Genomic DNA, 19,803 nt, shown 5'->3' with positions numbered 1-19,803 from the left:
GAGGAGTGACAGTCTGGGCCAAAATCCCAGCTCACCCCAGGGAAAAAAGTGAGGGACATTTTGGAGGGGAAAGCTGAGGTCACGAGTTCACCCAGCCCAGCCACGTTGTGTTTGCACAAAGCAGCACCAGAGGTGAAGGTCAATCCTGAGCCAACCCTGCTCAGCCTCTAAGTCCCAGAATAAATGCTACAAGCTGCCCACTGAGGGACTAAAAATACATAAAAGAGAACCAAGAGCATTCCAAGAGCAAACCAGAAGGTTCCTGGGAATTCCATTGCAGTGTTGTCACAGCCTTTTTGACAGAGCTGTAAGATTTTTATTTCAATGCTGTGTTTTTCTGCTAGGATCATTCACTCCGTGGGCTGTGGGGATTTTTTGGGTTTGATCTCCCTCCCGGTGGCCCTGACACTGCTCAGGAGCTGGAGGAAGAGCAGAGCCAGTGCTCCTGGCAGGGGCAGGGAGTTTTCCCCCAGAGCAGATCCAGCAGCTGCCCTCCAGCCCGGCCAGGAGGGATCTGCTTTGGCTCCTGCAGGGACAGAACGTGTTCAGCTGCTCCAGGTGACATTCCAGCAGCCTCATCTCCCATCCAGCCTGGCCAGGAGGGATCTGCTTTGGCTCCTGCAGGGACAGAAAGTGTTCAGCTGCTCCAGGTGACATTCCAGCAGCCTCATCTCCCATCCCTGTTCTCGCCCCTCCTGCTCTCAGCTCCCTCCCCACCAGCTGTGCCGAGGGAATTTGTCCCACCAGCAGCAGGGGAAGGACAAGAGCTCCCACCCTGGCACTTGGATTGTCCCTCTGGGGGATGCTGCCTGCTGGGATTTAGATCATTCCATACATTTGGCTGCTGAAATTTCCCAGCCAAGGGGCTTTAGCACAAAGATTGTTCTCTGCATGGTGCCTGGATTTGGGGATCAGTATCAGCTTTACTAGGTCAGGTGAATTATAAACACAGCCCCAGGTTCCCTGCTGAATTCCTGCTGGAATAACCTGACGGTGTCTTGTGGAGATTGGAAATTCCCATGCAGAGCTGCCACTTCAGCACCAGCTGTGTCAGGAACCAGCAGAGGTTCCAGGGAAGCTCAGTGGGATCAGGACAAGGACAGGTCTCTATTCCACAGAACTTGCTATTTAAAACCCTCATCCCCCAGCCCCAGGGATGTGTCTGGGGTCACTTGACAGAGTTCCCTGGAATTCAGCTGATTTCACTCCCTGGAGCTCAGGCTCCAGCTGATGTTTTAAAGCAGGACAAGGCGGTGGCTGGATGAGCTCCCGGCCTGTGCTGAGGCAGAACATCTCTCCTGCAGAAGCTCAGCTCCTTTCAGAGGCTCGGCAGTGGCCTCTGCATGTCCTTTCCCCTCAGGAAAGGGATGCACATCCCTGCCTGCAGCACACCTCCAGTGGGACCCACCTGTGAGAGTTTTCCATCCCTTCTGCACCTCCAGCTGGCTCCCTGGAAATCTCCCAACATCATCACACTCGAACCTCTGATTTCAAGGCATCTCTGAGGCTCTTGCTTGGCATTTAGTACCTGTGAAGGAAGATTGCCTTGGCTCAAATGCTGCTGGTGAATGATTGGCCTCAGGCTAGAAAAGAGGGAGGAGATTTGGGGCGGCTGGGACGTACCTGGCAGCTGTGTGGGAGGTCGGAAACAGGGGTTGCTGTCAAAGCCCCTCTGCAAACGGCCGTGCCTCCATTCCGAGGTAACGCCAGCCGTTCCCTGGGGTCCCCCTGGGCTGTCGGTGGTGTCTGTCCGGGCTGAAGCATCCCTGCGTGCCTGTGGGGAGCAGCCCCTGGCCGAGGAGCCGCGGGCAGCCCTTCAGCCGTGTCCGTGCCAGCGCTGTCCCGTGCGCCGGTGCCCGTGCCGGGACGTGCGCTCGGCACGCTGCGAGCCACGGGCAGGGCACGGCAGCTCCCGCCCCGCAGAGCCAAGGACAGGAGGTGCTCTCTGCCCTTCGGGGCTCCGGCGCCTCCAGCCCCGCACCGGGCACAGCCGGAGCGGGAGCAGCGGCCCCGGCGGAGCGGCCGCTCCCGGCCGCGGCGCCGCAGCCCCGCTCGTCCGGCGGGGCTCCCCCGGGGATGCGGACACGGGGCGGGGGAGGCGGGCGCTGCTGCTCGCAGGGGAGCGCGGTGGCCACGGGGCTACCGGGGCGGGGGGGCTCGGCATCCCGCGGGGGCTGCGGGGCGGCTCCGTGTCCGCCCGCGGGGCCGGAGGCGGCGCTGCGGGAGCGGCGGTGCCGATGGGGTCCCGGTCCCGGCACTGCCCCGGCACTGCCCCGGCACTGCCCCGGCCACTGCCCCGGCTCTGCCCCGGCCACTGCCCCGGCCACTGCCCCGGCCACTGCCCCGGCCACTGCCCCGGCCACTGCCCCGGCCACTGCCCCGGCCACTGCCCCGGCACTGCCCCGGCTCTGCCCCGGCTCTGCCCCGGCCACTGCCCCGGCACTGCCCCAGCACTGCCCCGGCTCCCCGCGGCCACAGCGAGAACGGGACCCGAGCCCCGGCGGGACCCGAGCCCCGCGCCGGCCGCAGCTGGAGCGGCGGCGCCCGTCCCGGAGCGGCTCCTCCCGGCCGCGGCGCTGCCGGTCCCGATCCCAGCCCCGATCCCGCCTCGACCCCCCGGCCCCGGCACCCCCTCCCTGCCCGCCGAGGAAGGAGCGGCTCTGCCCGGCTCCCCCAGCAGACACCGGCGGGACCAGAACCCGAATCCCGATCCCGATCTCACCTGAGCGCCTCGGACGCCGCGCAGCGCCGGGAGCAGCCCCGATCCGATCCCCGCACGGAGCTCCGAGCGCCGGTCCCGCCGCAGTCCGCCCGAGCATCCACACAGAACACGGGGCGGGCGCGGAGCCGCCGCCATTTACGGGCGGGGGGCGGGGCCGGGGCGGGGCCAGCACAGGTGCGCGCACAGGTGCGCGGGGCCCCAGCGCGCCTGCGCGGGGCGGGGCCGCGGGTATTTAAACCGCGGGGCGAGCCGGGCGGAGCCATTTGGTGCTGGGCGCTCGGAGGGGGAGGTTGCGGCCGGTCGGGCTCCATATCTCTGTTTCTTTTGCTTTTTTTGCGCGTTTCTTTTCTTTTGTGTTTCTTTTTCTCTATGCCTCTCTTATCGACCCTCTCTTCCTCCCCTCCCCCACCCCCTACACCCTCCCCCCCCCAAACCCCCCCCCTCCCTCTCCCCCCTAGCCCTCCCCTCCCTCCCTCCCGGCCGGGTCCCCCCTACTCTCCTTTCCTTGTCCTCCCTCTCTATTCCCCTACTCATCCGTACGCTACCCTGTTCCTCCATCCTGTCCCAGTTCCTTCTCTCCCCAGCCGGGCTCCCCCATGCCCCCTCTCCCTGCTCCCTCCCACGCGCTCCCGGTTCCTCCTGCCGTCTTTCCGTGATACCTTTCCTCCTCTACACATTCCGCCTCCTTCCCCCAACCTACCCTCAATCCTTCTCCTCCCTCCCCGCTGCCATTCCCCCAGCCCCCTCCCCTGGTGCCCTGCACACCCCGACCTGCCCCCACCTGCCCCCTGTCCCTGTCACCCTCCCCTTGACCGCCCCCTCTGCTCCCCTGTTCTGGTTCCCCATTCCCCTTTTCCTCGTTTCCTCGCAGCCGCGGGGCTCGGGGCGCCGCAGAATAAAGCCCAGAGGGCCGGAGCCGGCGCCCCCCGCCCTCGCTGGGGTCCCCACACGGGGCCGGAGCCGCTCTGCGGGTCCCCCCATTGCAGTCTAATACACGGCCCGACACTGCCGGGGTGCGGCTTTCCCGACATCACACTGGGGGTCGGGCTGGGGGTCCTGGGGGGAGGCGGGTGGGGGGCCGGGGGGACTCCCTCATTAGGAGGGGGTCCCGGGGGGAGGCGGGTGGGGGGTTAGGAAGGGCCCCCTCCGGAGGAGGGGGTCCCGGGGGGGGTAGGAAGGGCCCCCTCCGGAGGAGGGGGTCCGGGGGAGGGGGGCGGGGTGGAGGGGGGGCCTTCCCCCCTCCAGCCCCAGCCCCTCCCCGGGACCCCCTCCTCCGGACCGGGGCCCGGGGAGGGGGGGGGGGGCGGGGTGGGAGGGAGGGGGTGGGGGGGGGGGGGGGGGGGGGGGGGGGGGGGGGGTCGAGGTGGGGGCGGACGGCCGTGTGTTTGATTTTTTTTTTTTTTTATGTCTGTTCACGGCGCAGAGTGACGTGACCCCCTCTGCTTCCCCCCCCCCACCCCCCCCTCCCGCCCCGCCTCCCGCCCCCCCCCCACCCCCCCTCCCGCCCCCCCCACCCCCGCCCCCCCCACCCCCCCCCTCCCGCCCCCCCCACCCCCCCACCCCCCCCACCCGCCCCCTCCCGCCCCCCCCACCCCCCCCCCCCCCTCCACCCCGCCCCCCTTCCCCGGACCCCCTCCTCCGGAGGGGGCCCTTCCTAACCCCCCCTCCCACCCTCCCGGGACCCCCTCCTAATGAGGGGGCCCTTCCTACCCCCCCACCCTCCTCCCCCCAGGACCCCCTCCCGACCCCCAGCCCGACCCCCAGTGTGATGTCGGGAAAGCCGCACCCCGGCAGTGTCGGGCCGTGTATTAGACTGCAATGGGGGGACCCGCAGAGCGGCTCCGGCCCCGTGTGGGGACCCCAGCGAGGGCGGGGGGCGCCGGCTCCGGCCCTCTGGGCTTTATTCTGCGGCGCCCCGAGCCCCGCGGCTGCGAGGAAACGAGGAAAAGGGGAATGGGGAACCAGAACAGGGCAGCAGAGGGGGCGGTCAAGGGGAGGGTGACAGGGACAGGGGGCAGGTGGGGGCAGGTCGGGGTGTGCAGGGCACCAGGGGAGGGGGCTGGGGGAATGGCAGCGGGGAGGGAGGAGAAGGATTGAAGGCAGCTTTGGGGGGAAGGTATCATGGAGAGGGAACAGGAGGAGCTGAGGTGGAGAAGGAAGGGAGGCAGGAGAGGATGGAGGATGAGGATGGAGCGGTGCGGTAGGGTTGGGGTGTGTAGGGGGATGGGGGGGTAGGGGGGACCCGGCCGGGAGGGAGGGAGGGGAGGGCTAGGGGGGAGAGGGAGGGGGGGGGTTTGGGGGGGGGGAGGGTGTAGGGGGCGGGGGTGGGAGGAAGGGGAGAGGGGAAAGGAGAGGTATAGAGAAAAAGAAATACAAAAGAAAAGAAACGTAGAAGAAATATAGAAGAAAAGAGATACAGAGCCCGGCCCGACCACAACCGCCCGCAGCGAGCTCCGAGGAGCAAATGGCTCTGCCGGGCCCCGCCGCGGTTTAAATCCCCTCAACCCCGCCCCGCGCAGGCGCGCTGGGGCCCCGCGCACCTGCCCGGCCCCGCCCCGCGCACCTGCCCGGCCCCGCCCCGCGCACCTGCCCGGCCCCGCCCCGCGCACCTGCCCGGCCCCCCCATAAATCCCGGCGGATCCGCGCCCGCCCCGCTCCATGTGGGGATGCTCGGCCCGGGGCCGGCGGGAGCGCCGCTCGGAGGGCTGCGCGGAGCTCGGGACGCTGCGGTGGGGCCGGCACCGGGATCGGGGCCCGGAGATCTGGATCCGGGTCCTGCGGTGTCCGCCGGGAGTCCCGGGTGGAGCCGCTTCTCCTCGGCGGGCGGGATGCGGGGTTTGGGCTGGGATGAGGCCCGGGATCGCGGCGGGCGGGAGGAGCCGCTCCGGGACGGGCGCTGGGACCGAGCCCGGCGCTGCCGCTTCGCTCCCGCTTCGGCCGGCGCGGGGCTGGGGTCCCGCTGCGGCCGCGGGGAGCCGGGGCCGTGCCCGGGAGGAGGGCGGCGGTCCCCGGAGCGGGCGCCGGACCGCGGCTGGAAGCGGACGGGGCCCCGGGACCCTCCCGGCACCGCCGCCCCCGCAGCGCCGCCCGCGGCCCCGGCGCGCCCCGGGGATGCGGAGCCGCCCCCGCCCCGGAGCCCCGAGGGGGCGGAGCGGCGCCCTCCTGCCCCGGGCCCGAGCCCCCGGGGGCTCCGCCGAACGAGCGGGGCTGGAGCGCCGCGGGCGGGAGGAGCCGCTCCGGGGCGGGCGCTGGGGCCGAGCCCGGACCGCGCCCGGTGCGGGACCGGGGCCCCGCCGGGCTCGCTCCTGCTCCAGCCGCTCACCCGACACCTGCCGGGGGAGACTCGATGCTCTCCCTCCTGTCCCCCCGCCTCTGTGGCTCACACTCCCCAACAGAAGAACCCGGGGGTTTAAAAAGACGGTGAAAGCTGTTATTTCTTTATTTCTTTATTTATTTCGGAGCACAAGAGATTCTGAGTTGGAAAGGGCCATGAGGATCATCGAGTCAAACTGTGATGAGTGATTGGCCCACGTGGGGACTGAATTCAGGATCGTGGCCTTGTCAGCACCCTGCTCCAAGCACCTGAGCAACTTCAGGCTCATGAGGAAGGTCCTGCCGGGGTTGGCTGCTGCCAGCAAGGGAATTCCTGTGTAAATGTAGCTCCTTCTTTCCTGCTAGTGCTGCCTTCACACCAGCCCCTAGACTGGCTCTAGAGCAGGAGGGGCTGGTGTCTCACAGGACAGCACAAGACTCTTCAATAACCTTGGTTTCCTGCTTTTCCAGGATTTACCCAACTGTAAAGTAGCTCATTCCATGTCCCTTTCCAAGGGGAAATGAGCAGGACAAGTCCTGAGGGTTCACTTGGTCCATGGGCAGAGTTCTTCAGCAGAGTGTCAGGGCTGGTTTCACCTGCAGAGGGTCGTTTCCTGCAGGTGAGTGTTCACAGCCCAAAATCACTGCAGGTGCTGAGGCTGAGGCCACTTTTCTGGCCCAGAGCTGCACGGAGCCCTTGGTGACTCCCCCTCCCTGCCAGGAACGTTCCTTGGTGCTTCCTCAGTGGGTCCCAGCTGGCTGGGAATGCGGGGCATAGGAGGCCAGGAGCCCCAGGAAGGGACCCAGCACCTCCTGCCCTGGTGTTTGCAGGGAAGGAGCTGTGCCTCAGTGTCCTGCCCGTGGCAGGCAGCGTGCCACACCCACATCCCGGGGATGGGCGCTGGGATGGACGTGGATCAAGGGCTGCCTGCGGCTCCTCAGCCAGGGGCTGCTCCAACAGGCTCCGGAGCTGCTGCAGCCCGGACAGACCCCACCCACAGCCCAGAATTACCGAGGAACAGCTGGAACAGCTGGCCTTGCCTGGGAATGTCAGCGCGGTGTGTTTGAGGAGGGGCTCAGGCAGCAATTCCCGGTGCCGACCTCCCGGAGCTCCTGCACACCCCCAGGTGTGTCCCAGCCCCCCAAACCCCTTCCCTTCCAGCCTGGGGACATCATTCCTCAGCAGCATTAAAGCCAAGGGAATCTTCCCCCCAAGAAATGAAACCCCAAGCAATGCCCTCAGAGAGGCCTTTAAATAAAAGGTTAGAGTGGGATGAAGTTTTGTTTGGATGAAGTTTGGACTGTTCCAGGGAGCCAGCTGGAGCCACTGAACTGATGGAAATCTTGCACAGGTGGTCCCACTGGAGGTGTGCTGGAAGTAGGGATGTGCATCCCTTTCCTGAGGGAAAAGAACCTGCAGAGGCACTCCTGAGGCTCTGAGATGATGGAGTCAGCTCCTGCAGGGAGAGATGTCCTCCCCTGGGCACAGGGGCTGCCTCAGCATGGGCCAGGAGCCATCGCCTTCTCCTGCTTTAAAATTTCAACTGGAGCCCGAGCTCAGGGGCGTGAAATCAGCTGAATTCCAGGGAACTCTGTCAAGTGTCCCCCAGGGACATCAGTGAGGCTGGGGGATGAGGGTTATAAATAGCAAATTCTATGGAATATAAACCTGTCCTTGTCCTGGAACCTCTCCTGGTTCCTGCAACAGCTGATGTTCAATGGCAGCTCTGCATGGGAATGTCCAGACTCCACAAAGCACCGTTGGGTTATTCCAGCAGGAATTCAGCAGGGAATTTAGGGCTGTGGGTATAATTAATCTGAACCAGCAAAGCTGATACTGAACCCGAGATCTGGGTGCCACACCGAGAACCATCTTTGTGCTGCTCTGTCAGCTAAAGCCCCTGGGCTGGGAAATTCCAGCAGCCAAATGCATGGAATGATGTAAATCCCAACATCCCCCAGAGGGACAAGCCAAGCCCCAGGGTCCTTCCCCTGCTGCTGGCAGGACAGATTCCCCTCAGCTCAGTGAGGGCTTGGGAGCAGGAGGGACGGGAGAGCAGCTCGGCTGCTCGGGAAGGCTGGGACACCAGGCTGTGGAATCTCCTCTGAGTCACTGAAAACATTCCCTGTAGAAGCCAAGGCAGATCTCTCCTAGCCAGCCTGGTGGGCAGCAACTCTGGGGGAAAACACCCTGACCCTGCTAGGAGCTCTGACTCTGCTTTTCCTGCCAGCTCCTGAGCAGTGTCAGGGCCACTGGGAAGGGAGCTCAAATCCAAACAAACCCCATTGCCCATGGAGTGAATGATCCCAACAGAGAAATGCAGATCTTAAAGATCTGTTAAAAGGATTTGACAACACTATGCTGGGATTCCCAGGAACCTTTTGGTATGCTCTTGTTCTGTTTTTATCTATTTTTAGTCCCTCCATGGGCAGCTTGTAGAATTTATTCTGGAATTTAGAGGCTGAGCAGGGTTGGCTTTGGATTAACCTTCACCCCTGGTCCCACTTTGTGCAAACACAACTTGGGCCAAACTTGGTGAATTTATCACCTGAGCTTTCCTCTCCAAAATATTCCCTACTTATTTCCCTGCAGATGAGCTCAGATTTTGCCCCACACTGCCCACTCCTCACCTCCACCTTCTCTCAGAGTGTCCCTTGTGTCACAGGTGCCCTGGTGGCACAGGGAGGTCCCTCTGCCTTTCTCCTGTCCCTCTCCAGCCTCGTCCCACTGGGGCCTCTCCTCCCTTCCCTGCTGGCTCTGCCCAGGAAGGACAAGGCGAGTCCTGAGTTTCTCTCCAGTCATTTCCTCACCTTGAGCTGCCATTGCATTTTCCCCCCAACATTTTCCTTCCTGTGCACTACTGACTGCCTCAGTTGACCTCCAAAATATTCATTCTTTCACCTGCAAGTTAACTCTGATTTTGTGATCAAAATGTCCATTTTCTCCCCAATATATTACCTAGATTTTTAAAACCAAAAACCACACAGGTTCTGTCTGTCTTATCCCCAAAATCTTCATCTGGCCCCTACAAATTACGTCAGATCTTTTTTCTCCAAAATACTTCTCACCCTTACACATTATATCAGGTTTTGCCCTCAAATTGTCCCTTGACGTCCACTACTGATCAACTAATTTTATCTTAAAAATGTTTCTTCTTTCACCTAGAGATTACCTAAAGGCTTACTCCAAAATTTCCCTTTTCTGTCCACTACTAGTTATCTCATTTTTCCCTTGAGATGTTCATTCTCTGCCCTACTAATTATTTCAAGTTTTACCCCAAGATTTTCCCTACCGGTCTACTACTAGTTATCTCTTGTTCACCTCAAAATATTAATTTTCCATCCTGGAGAAAATAATACTTTCTACACCCAAAATTCTCATTTTGTGTCCACAAGTGATTACCTCTGTTTTCATTATCTTCCCTGGGGATTATTTAACATTTCCCCTCCAGATTTTCCCTGTCTGTTCACTTCTGCTTTCCTCATTTTTTACAAGGAAGTATTTATTCTCTACTCTGGACACTACCTCACTTTTTTTCCCCCAATATTTTCCCTACCTGCCCAATTCTGATTACCTCCTTTTTACCTCAAAATATGCCTTCTTTCCTCTACAGGGTAACTCAGATTTTATGACCAAAATGTCCATTTTGTCCCCTATACACTAACTAGATTTGAAAACCAAACCCACACAAGTTATGTCTGTCTTATCCCCAAAATGTTCCTACACATCACATCAGAGTTCTTCTCAAAATCATTTCTTGTTCTGACACATTTATCAGGGTTTGGCCCCCAAATTCTCCCTGCATGTCCACTCCAAATCATCTCCTTTTTACTTCAATATGTTCATTCTCTGTCCTACAGATTTTCCCAAGTCATACCCCCAAAAACTTCTTAACTGCCTCAGATTGTCAGGGTTCACTCTCTCCCTAGAGATTTACTCAAGTTTTACCCCCAAAATTTTTCTTGCTTATCTACAACTTATTACCTCATTTTTAACTAAAAATATTAATTGTCAACCTTAAGATTATTTCAAACTTAGCCCCCAAAACTCCTCTACCTGTCCACTACTGATGCCCTCATTTTAACTTCAGTATTGATTTTTTACCATGTAGCTTTTCTCAGGATTTTCCTCTCCAATTTTCCATCTGCCTACTACTAATGACCTCATTTTTTACCTCAAAACGTTCATTTTCTGACTACAGATAATTTCTTATTATTTTTACCCCCCAAAATTTCCCTACCTGCCCATAACTGATTCCCTCATATTACCCTACTATGTTTGTGCTCTCCCCTATAGATTATCTCAGATTTAACCCCCAAATTTTCCTTACACACTAGCTGCTCATCACCTCATTTTTCCCTCAAAATGTTTGTTTTATGCTCTAGAGATTTGGTCAGGTTGTGCCTCCAGAATTTTCCCCACCGATCCATTCTGAGTACCTCATTTTTACCCCAAAACATCCATTCTGTCCCCTACAGATTACATCAAATTTTACCTCCAAAATTTTCCTTCCTGTAAAATATTGACTCCTTCTCTCCCATAAACATCACCTCAGCTTTTCCTCAAAATTATCCCCATGCTTATTCCCTGTAGCTGAACTCAGATCTTCCCCCAGCTCTGCCAGCAATTGCCTCTACTTTGCCCTCAGTGTCCATTTAGTTCCCCACAGGTGCCCTGGTGGCACCAGGGAGGTCCCTTTGCCTACAGTGCCTCTCTCAAGCCCCAGGCTGCTCTTCTGCTCCTCCTCTCTGCCCTTGTTCCACATGCTGGGAGAAAGGGGAAAGCTTTGAGAAAACTCTTCTGCAATTAATTCATAATTATTTCCAATTCTCCAGTGAGAAGAACATGGACTCACAACCATCAAGGCCTGACGGTTCCCTGCAGTGAGAGCTGAGCACATGTCCGCAGATGTAAGTCCAGCATCTGAAAGAAAGAAGAAGAAAAAGGTGATTTATTCTGTTTCAGAGTTATTTCAAGCCCTGAAACCCAAACCAATTTTTGCTCTTGATTTTGGGTGGGTGAATCCTGAGCAGTGGGCACAGGTCATGTCATTCAGGATGAGGTGAGTGGTGCTTTCTGGGGAAAATCTGATGATTTCCAGAGTTCATTTCCTGCCCCCTGCCTGCTCTGCACAGGAGAAAACCTCTTCCATGAAGGGATTTTGCTCCATCTAATCCCATGTGCCCAGGCTGTTCCATGAGGATAGTGCCAGGCTGGGCAGCACAGGCAGGTGAAGCTCTCAGCATCCTCTGCTCCAAACACAACTCTGGGCTCCTTTGCAAACTGCCTCTGCCATGAAGTTTTCTCCAGGAGAAATTAAGGAATTGCTCATGGCAGGGTGGGGATTAAGTTGTCACAAAGGGAAGTAAAGGATAAATATTCCTGGAAGAGCCCTTGGGATCTGCTGGGCTGAACTGGGAAGGGGACATTCATTCCCTGCAGTGCAAATCCACAATGACCTCACACACGAAGCACAGACTGTCAGGTGGGGTGTGGCAGCACCACTCTGACAAACCTCCTTGTCCTCCTCCCTTTCAGTGACTTCTGCCTTCAAAGTCTGAAGCTGACGAGCCCAAAAGCTCTGTCTGGCCACTCTGGGAAAAAAGGATCCTCCAGGGATGGGGCACATTCCCAGCAAACACTCCCAACAGGGCACAGAGGCACCTCTGGAGCTTGTGTGTGGGGATGGCAAGGGCTGCCAGGAGGACACAGCCCCCAGCTGGGGTGGCAGTAGCAAATTCCCTTGGTCTGATGTCACAGCAGAGGTATAAAGGCCAGCAATGCCCAGGGGAGGGAGGGGCAGGTTTAATTCTGCTCCCTGTGCTGCCACATCCCAGCAGGAAATCTCCAGGGGGGACAGAAACTCCCAGGATACACAAAATGCAGCATCTGCCCCCCTGATCCTGCTGAAACTCAGATAAACCCTGCCCTGCCCTGGCTGAGGCTCAAACACTGCCCCAGTTCTCAGCTCCCACCTGCCCCGGGGCTGCCACCACGTTCCTGACAAGGAGCCAAAGGCCGCTTTGGACAGGGGCCTGTCAAAACAAGGGCTGTGACAAGGGCTGTGTCCCAGGCCTTGGGGACTGCAGGGACCAGGGCAGATCCCTCTGCATTTGGGACACTCTGGGGACAGCTGGAGACTCACCCCACACCATGGGCAGGACCTGGGGCCCTCCAGTGCAGGCCAGCAGTTCTGGAGCTTGTTGGGTTTGGCTGCTCAAACACCAAAGCTCTGGGCAAAGATGGGATGAGTTAAGTGCTTTTTCCTGTCCTGAAAGAGAAGAGAAAATGGAAGTTAAGTCTGCTGTAGAAGGCAAAGGCTCCTGGTTTTCCCACTTCTGTTCTGATTGCTCACCATGGGGTTTTATCCATAAAAAATGAGAGGTGGCACCAAATAAAAGTGCTGTTTTCCAATATTTTTTCCCTACATTTTTTTCATACACAAAAGGATGCCCATTTTTTCTCATTGCATTCTTTGCCTAATTTCAACAGGCCCATTTTCATTCCAGGCCCTCCTTGTGAGTTATTCCATGCTTTGCCATTGGACTTTGGACAAAGGAGGGGAAGGATCTGTTCCACATGGGTGCCATCCAACAGGGATCACCCCCTATGCCAACCCCAGCCTGGGCTGAACGTGCTGCCTCACTTTCCCCCATTCTGGATTCTGGCTTCAATCCAGGCTGAGTTTTCCCTGTCTGGAGACAGGAAATTGTCCAGGTCAGGTTGTAAGACCTTAAACTGCACATTGATCTGGGGGGCTGTGACTGGGATTCCAGCAGGGAATTCACTGTTCTACAAATATAAACTATTCCAGGGAGCAGCACTGACAAGGTTGGGAGCTGCTGCTTCACCACCACAGTGTCAGCAAAAGAGAGAAAACACAAAATATGTGTACAAAAACAAGGATAAAATGATTCCTCCTGCTTTTAGTGGGACCAGAGCTTACTCTGCCCTGGAATGACAAAGAACACCCTCAGACCCCCAGAGATGCCAGAGGGAGGGAAGGCACCTCTGCCTCATCTGCTGGGGACAGCACAGGCCCTGCTGGCCCCAGGAACTGGGAATGTGTCCAGAGCCAAAAGCACCTTCCCAGGCTGGAGGGGCTTTCCTAAAGCACCACCCCTGGGAAGCAAGAAGAAAGAGTGGGAATTCACAATAATAATCATAATGATATTGTGATAGAGCAGTAATGGAAGCAACAATAATTCCAAGGAAGCAGGAGTGATGCTGGGCTTTAAATGAGGTTTGAGTGAGACAGCATCTCCTGGGAGTTCTAAAGCACAGCTCCAGGTCTGGGATCACAGGAGTGGTGCAAACTCCTACTGTCCAATCCCTGGATTTGCCTCCTGCCAGTACTTAGTGCCTTGGTCATGTTTGGGTGCAAGTGCTCCAGTGCTGCTGCCTCAAGGGATTGGGAAAATGGGCATTAAACCCCTTTTCTCAGGGCTGGCTCTGAGCTCTGTCTGGGGAAAGCATTTGGCACCCCTGGCATTTCAATGAAATCAGTTTCCATCATTTCCTGATTAAAGCCAGGGCAGATAAATAGACCTTTCTCCATAAGGACAGCCCCAGGGAATACACAGTCATTCCTATTCCTGGTCAAAGAAACCAGCAGCCAGTTTAGGGGAGAGACTCCAAACTCTTGTCTCTCTCCCTGTCTGTAAAACACTTGCAGAGTTCATACAAGCTAGTCAGGATTTGGATACTCCACTTAAATTCTATTCATATGCTACAGAATAGGAAGTGTCCTAAAGGCACCTCCACTCATACTTGAATTTCAAGTATGAGTGGAGGTGCATTTAGGACCAATGCATCTGGATGTTCTTTTGTTAGGAACACCCCACCTCAGCTTCTTTAGGCAACTCCATGTGGGAGATAAAATAAACGTGGACAAAAGTTTGGAATGCAACTTCCAAATCAAGTTCCCTGCTAGGAAATGACTCCAGCTCTCTGCTACCTCAGGCTGTTTAACCACAGCCTGGCCCTTCAGGGCTGCAGACTCTCAGCTACACAGTTTGGGAGCTGGCAAGTAACAACAGCTGAGGTCTCATTCCAACTGTACACAAGAACAGGGGCTGCATTTGGCTAAGTGCAGACAGGTTTGGGCTACTTCAGAAAGCTTCAACCCCTGTTGTTCAGAGATTCCATCAGGGATAATGACCTTTATACAAATCTCTTCAAGGCACATGAGAACCTGAGTAAGAAAATGAGCTCAACCCCTTTGTTCCATTGGCCCCACAACCCAAATTCCAATGGGACAGACAAGTTCCTCTCCTTGGCAGGCAACATCTCCCACCTGGCTCTGTGCCTTCCCCAGCCTTTGGTGGCTGCTGTCTCCATCCTTCCACATCTCCTCATCTTCCTCAGCAGGACTGGCTTCTTCATCCTGTGGAGCAAACACAGGGACAGTCAACAACCTGCTCATCCCCAGCCTGGGCAGCAGGGATGGGCTGGTGGGACCCTCTGGATGGTCACCCCTCTGCTGGGAACCATCCCTGCTCCATGGCCCATTCCCCTTCCTCGCTTGGCATCTCCTCTTAACATCCTTGGGATGTTAAACCACAAACATGTGCCCTGTGGGGCTTTGGGACATCAGGGACTCCCCCAAGGCAATGGGCAAAGCTCCTGTTCCCACACCCTCTGCCTCCCAAAGGACCAAGGAAAGGAACTGCCCTCCCTCATCCCCCAAAACAGATTCTGGTGCTGACTGGGTACATGTATGTGTGTTCTTCTTTCTGTCCTCTGTAACAGAGCACAACAATACAAAGATTTGAGAATGAGGAGGTTGCAGGTTTGGTTGTTTGGCAGTTTGTATACTTTTACAGTTATTTTTACAGTTATTTTTCTGTTACCAACCATAAATTGTGTCTGCTGTGTCTCCCTTCACAACCACTGCAGCACCCATGAACTATCTGGGGTTAATTCTACACTGACATATAAAACATACCCTGTTTTTCCCTATGCTTTTGCTTCAGTCCTGATCAGTCTGAGATGAGGCAGGGAAGACCAGACCATAATACCTTCTTGTTTTGATGTGTCTGAAACAAAGCAAGAAAGCAAAGTTGTTCTCCCACATCCATCGCACTTGGAGCCATGAGAACTGCCGGATTTCAAAGATGCTGATTCACAGTAGTGGTTATCAGATTTTTCCCATCTGTGACACAATTTGACAGCTGGCTGGCAGCACAGAGTTCTCCACTTTGGAGTTCAGATGCTGCAGCAGCCAGCTCCAGTCTCAGCCTTCAGTTCTTCACTAATACTTAGGGGAAAAGCCTATAAAGAGAGATGCAAGTGCAAACTAACTTTTGCATCAGCACACCTGACCTCAGAGCCTTTTGTGCACAGGTACCATGTGGCAAGGGGATTTTACTCATCCAAGAGTTACAACTCTGTGCCTGCTGGAACAGGGATTACCATCAAAATATAAGCAAAGTACTGCTTAAAGTCACTGGGTTTGTTATTTTTATCTCCCCTCAAACACCACAAGCCAGAGACTACTGAAGTGGCCTCTGGTGCTGCTCCTTGACACAACTTGCACTGCTTAATGAGGCAGAGAAGGGAATAGGAGCGTCCTCACCTCACCACAAACAATTCCCCCCAGCCAGCAGCTCTGGTGAGGAGCCCTCTTCAGAAGTATCAGCTCTGTCAGCACAGACAGAGAATGTGTAGAGGAAGTACACGTACAAAGACAAGTACAGGAAGGTATTAAGCAGTTTTAGTTATGAAGGTATTAAGTGGTTTTATGTATCCTGAATGGACAGCTGCATGTACATATTCCACTCAAGAGGAGTGAACAAAACAAAACTTGCCTGAACCTTCCAATAAACCTGTTCCTTCCTTCTGTAAGTTTAGAGATGTGGTTTGGCCAGGCAGAAATGGGCCAGATCATAATTGCACACTTTAAAGCAGCCACATAACCTGCTTTGAAGCCCTGACAGTCACCAGGGTAAATACAAGAAGAAGCTGTCTCAGATACACCAACCTCACTTGCACATCACCATTTACCAGCTGAGGCAAAAGTTACCAGCACCTCCTTGAGGAAGGGCATGCAAATTCAGCAGTGGGACAGGAGCTTTACTGACCACCCCTCACACCACAGGATGCTTTATCACCCACCTAAATCCTGCCTAATATTTGGCTCCTCCTTTTTACTGCAAAACAGCAGACTCCCCAGTCAGAGGAGGCATTCTGGGGTTTTTGCACTCCTTTTGAACCACCTAGGGAGTCAGGAATATGTTTTTGGAACATCTGTCCCAGATTGGGGATCTGGTCTCCTCTCTGTGCTGCCTCCACCTTCCCAGAAAAACACACACAAAGCGCAACAAAGAAAATCAGTCAGTTCCTCAAAGGAGTTCACACAGCTCCCCTGTGCTCAGCAAGCCAAAGGCCTGGTTTGATGCAATCGCAGCACAAGAAAGTGACTAAACCTTCGCTGGTTTCAAAGCTCTGCAGGGGAAGGATTTCCACTTCACTGAAAGTGTTCCTCCAGGTGGGGAAAGGAACATCGCAGGAGCCCCACCTGGGTGGATTAAAGAGACTAAACCTCCTAAAGGACGCTGCACCGAGCAGCTCATCACACACAGCTCTGCCTGTCCTCAGGCCACCCTGAGCTGGGCACTGAGCAGTGACCAGACTTTGTCCTGCTCATCTCCAGGGACCAACGGGACGAGCCAGGCCGGCAGCACCACCTGGGAGCCTCAGTCTCCCGGGAATGGCCGTCATGCCAGGAATGCCAACAATTACCTCCTGCAGCCAGGGGTCACAGGCAAAGCCTCCCCAAGCACCTCCACTGCCATTTCCAGCGGCACCTTCTCATTCCTGCAGCGTGTGTCACACTGCCCTGGCAGCACAACCCAGAAAGGAAACGTGACTTGCAGCTAAGAGGAAAAAGATGATTTTCACCATGGATCCCTGCCCCATGGGACAGCCCTGGTTTCAAGGTGCTCCACCCCGTGTGTCAGGGGCAAGCAGAGCCTGGACCTGCTGCAGACAAAGTGCACAGGACAAACCAACTTCAGCATTCCTCAGCACAACTCTTGCACCAGATGCAGCACATGGATGAAATCCCAGGGCTCAAGGCAGGAGATGGGCTGCCAAAGAGGGAACCTGCTCCTCAGAGCCCCCCTCACAGCCAGGTGAACAGGTGGAGCTCCCTTCAGGGAGGAGAGAAACACCAACAACTTCACCCTCCTGGCATGGGAACATCAATCCTCATGTGTGAGCACCACAGCACTCCACTGACAGTCATTGTCACTGCCAGCAGCTGATCTCTGATACAGCTTCTCAAGAAGCTGTGCTAAATCCTAAACTCCACTGGGATGGGTACTAAGCTCAAGGGAGTGTTCTGGCTCCTCATTTCTTAGTGATGTGAAGAAATTAAGAGGCCAAAATCTTTGCTGCACTTGGAACTGAGAGTTCAAGCAGATTTCTGCTTTCCAGAATGCTTCTCAAACCAACCTGCCATGCTGCCTCACTGAGACACCAGTTTTACTGAAACCTCTACTTACATCCTTCACAAAAGTAAATCCTCAAGACACAGCTGCTCCCTTTAATAGAGGCAATAAACCCCAAGCTGACACTGGGACATCTTCCTCCCCAAAGCTCCACGGTGTAAGCATGGAGAATATTCCCACTCCGTGCCCCGTTTCTGCTGTTTATTTTTGGAATGCAGCGACACTTTCATTGCTCAATGTGCTGCCAGTGCAGTCGCACAGAGCTACACACGGGCTGCGGGCAGCGGCTGTGCCCGGGCCAGAAGGCGGAGAGCTGCAGAGCCTCTGAAGGCTCAGGCACAGCCGAGCCCGGCCTGAAACTCTTCCTGGTGCTCCTCACTCACACGAGGGAGCACACACGTGTTACAGCCCAGCCCAGCCTCGCACACCAAAGCGCCCCTTCCCCCAGAAACAGCTCGGAGGTGCAAAGCGCCTTTTCACAGCTCCAGCTGCACCCAGCTCCGGCCTGAGCAAGAACAGCGACTGCAGCTGTTGGGAGTCACGGCTCCAACAGAAACAGACCTCGGGAAAATAATTACAGGATGTAAGAACCCCAGGCCTTAAATCAAACCACATTTGTTAGCTCTAGATAAAACTCATAACTGCAGTTTCACAGCACCAGTGCCTGAAGCTTCCTACCAGAGCCCGAAAAGATTAAACAGGAGAACGTCAACCTCTCCCCAAAACTTCCCGAAAAGTTACGTCAGGTCCAGCACAGAAACAAGGCACAGAAGGTCGGGAGTGCTGGAAGCGCCGGGAGGTGGCACGGGCACAGGGACAGGCAGGGGACAGAGGCTGGGGGATGTGGCGGGCACAGGGACAGGCAGGGGACAGAGGCTGGGGGATGTGGCGGGCACAGGGACAGGCAGGGGACAGAGGCTGGGGGATGTGGCGGGCACAGGGACAGGCAGGGGACAGAGGCTGGGGGATGTGGCGGGCACAGGGACAGGGACATGCAGGGGACAGAGGCTGGGGGATGTGGCGGGCACAGGGACAGGCAGGGGACAGAGGCTGGGGGATGTGGCGGCGCAGCCTCCCCGCTGCCCCGCTCCGGGCACACGCGGCGCTCCCGTCCCCGGGCCGGCTCCGGCCCCGCTGCCGGGGCCCCGGGCCATGGCGGCGGCAGAGGAGGAGCCGCCGGGGCAGGGCACGGCGGGGCTCATCCCGCCGGGACACCGAGGTGCCGCAGCCGGCTCCGAGCGCTCTCGGAGCGGCTCCCGCGAACTTCCCTTACCTGCGGCCGAACCGCACGGAGCCTCCGGGGCGGCCGCGCCTCCGCCGGCTCCGGGCAGCCCCCGCCGCCGTCCCGCCCCGGGACCGACCTGCGGGACTCATTACTTTGGAGATGTTCGCTCTTCTGACCAACTGTTGTAGCTGGGCTGTCAAAGCTGTCCTGGCTTTCAGCTGCCTGAAGTATCCTGATTGTTAAATACCCAACATAGCAAAACTTTTGGCCATGAACTTCGGTGTGACACCATGTTCAAGCCTGGGACAAAGTGCTGCACAAACAATTTCTAGCTGTCAAATCCTCATGTTTAAATTCCCCTCCAATCCCTTCCTAAAAAAGGACAGGAGAGATTCAGTGCACAAATGATTCCTAATCCAGGGCACCTGAAGTACAAAATGCTGCCAAACTGTACCCCCTAAACAGTCAAACTTCTGACCTCGGCTGTCCCATCCCTGGTTCTTCCCACAGTGTTTGAAAACACAAGGAAAAGCCCTGCACACTGAACCTGCTGCTGAACTGATGGAAGAGATCCTGCCCTGTCTTGGCTCTGCTGCAAAGTTTCTGGTCTACAGTTTCTGTGTCCTGAAGTTTCTGGTTTCAACCCCCCAAAAAGCAGAAGGTCGGTTAAGAAGTGACCAACCCGCCCCAGCGCTTGGGAGCGTTTCAGGTGTCCAATTTCAGGTGATCAGTCTTGTGTATTGATCTGGAATGTTGTGTAATTAACCCCTGAAAATCAAGAAAAAGCAAACATCAGTTCCATTTCCAGTGGACAAGGAAGCTTTCCATAAAATTTCACATACCTGTGAGGATTGTATTTAGCTGCAGAAACCTTTCCAGCATGAACCTCAGAGATGTGTCAGTGTGGATCTGGAAATCACAAAGAGCAGTGTTACAAATCAGAAGATGCTGCATATGTTATGTAAAATGCAAGCAAGAGAAAACCTCCTGACATGAGCAGGAATCACATCAGGCTCAGGTGGAGGAATGCATACCATGGCAATAGCACAACTGCTTGAAAAGATTGGGTGTTCCAGACCATTACTCTGAA

At 56.4% G+C, this 19,803-nt stretch overlaps 1 long non-coding RNA gene across 1 annotated transcript; it reads right to left on the bottom strand.

Annotated features, from left to right (window-relative positions):
* Positions 1-10,571: 10,571 nt before the first annotated feature.
* LOC110474882 (uncharacterized) lies at positions 10,572-19,422 on the bottom strand. Its single transcript, XR_002466176.2, has 5 exons — positions 19,396-19,422; positions 14,983-15,073; positions 14,332-14,421; positions 12,181-12,306; positions 10,572-10,958 (listed from the first exon to the last, which is right to left on the bottom strand). It is a non-coding gene; the product is annotated as an uncharacterized LOC110474882 (long non-coding RNA).
* Between the last annotated feature and the right edge of the window lie 381 nt (positions 19,423-19,803).

The sequence above is a fragment of the Lonchura striata genome, chromosome 5, assembly GCF_046129695.1.
Source record: "Lonchura striata isolate bLonStr1 chromosome 5, bLonStr1.mat, whole genome shotgun sequence".
Lineage (NCBI taxonomy): Eukaryota > Metazoa > Chordata > Aves > Passeriformes > Estrildidae > Lonchura > Lonchura striata.
The sequence above is the reverse complement of the archived record's forward strand: the minus strand, read 5'-3'. Positions and strand labels throughout refer to the sequence as shown.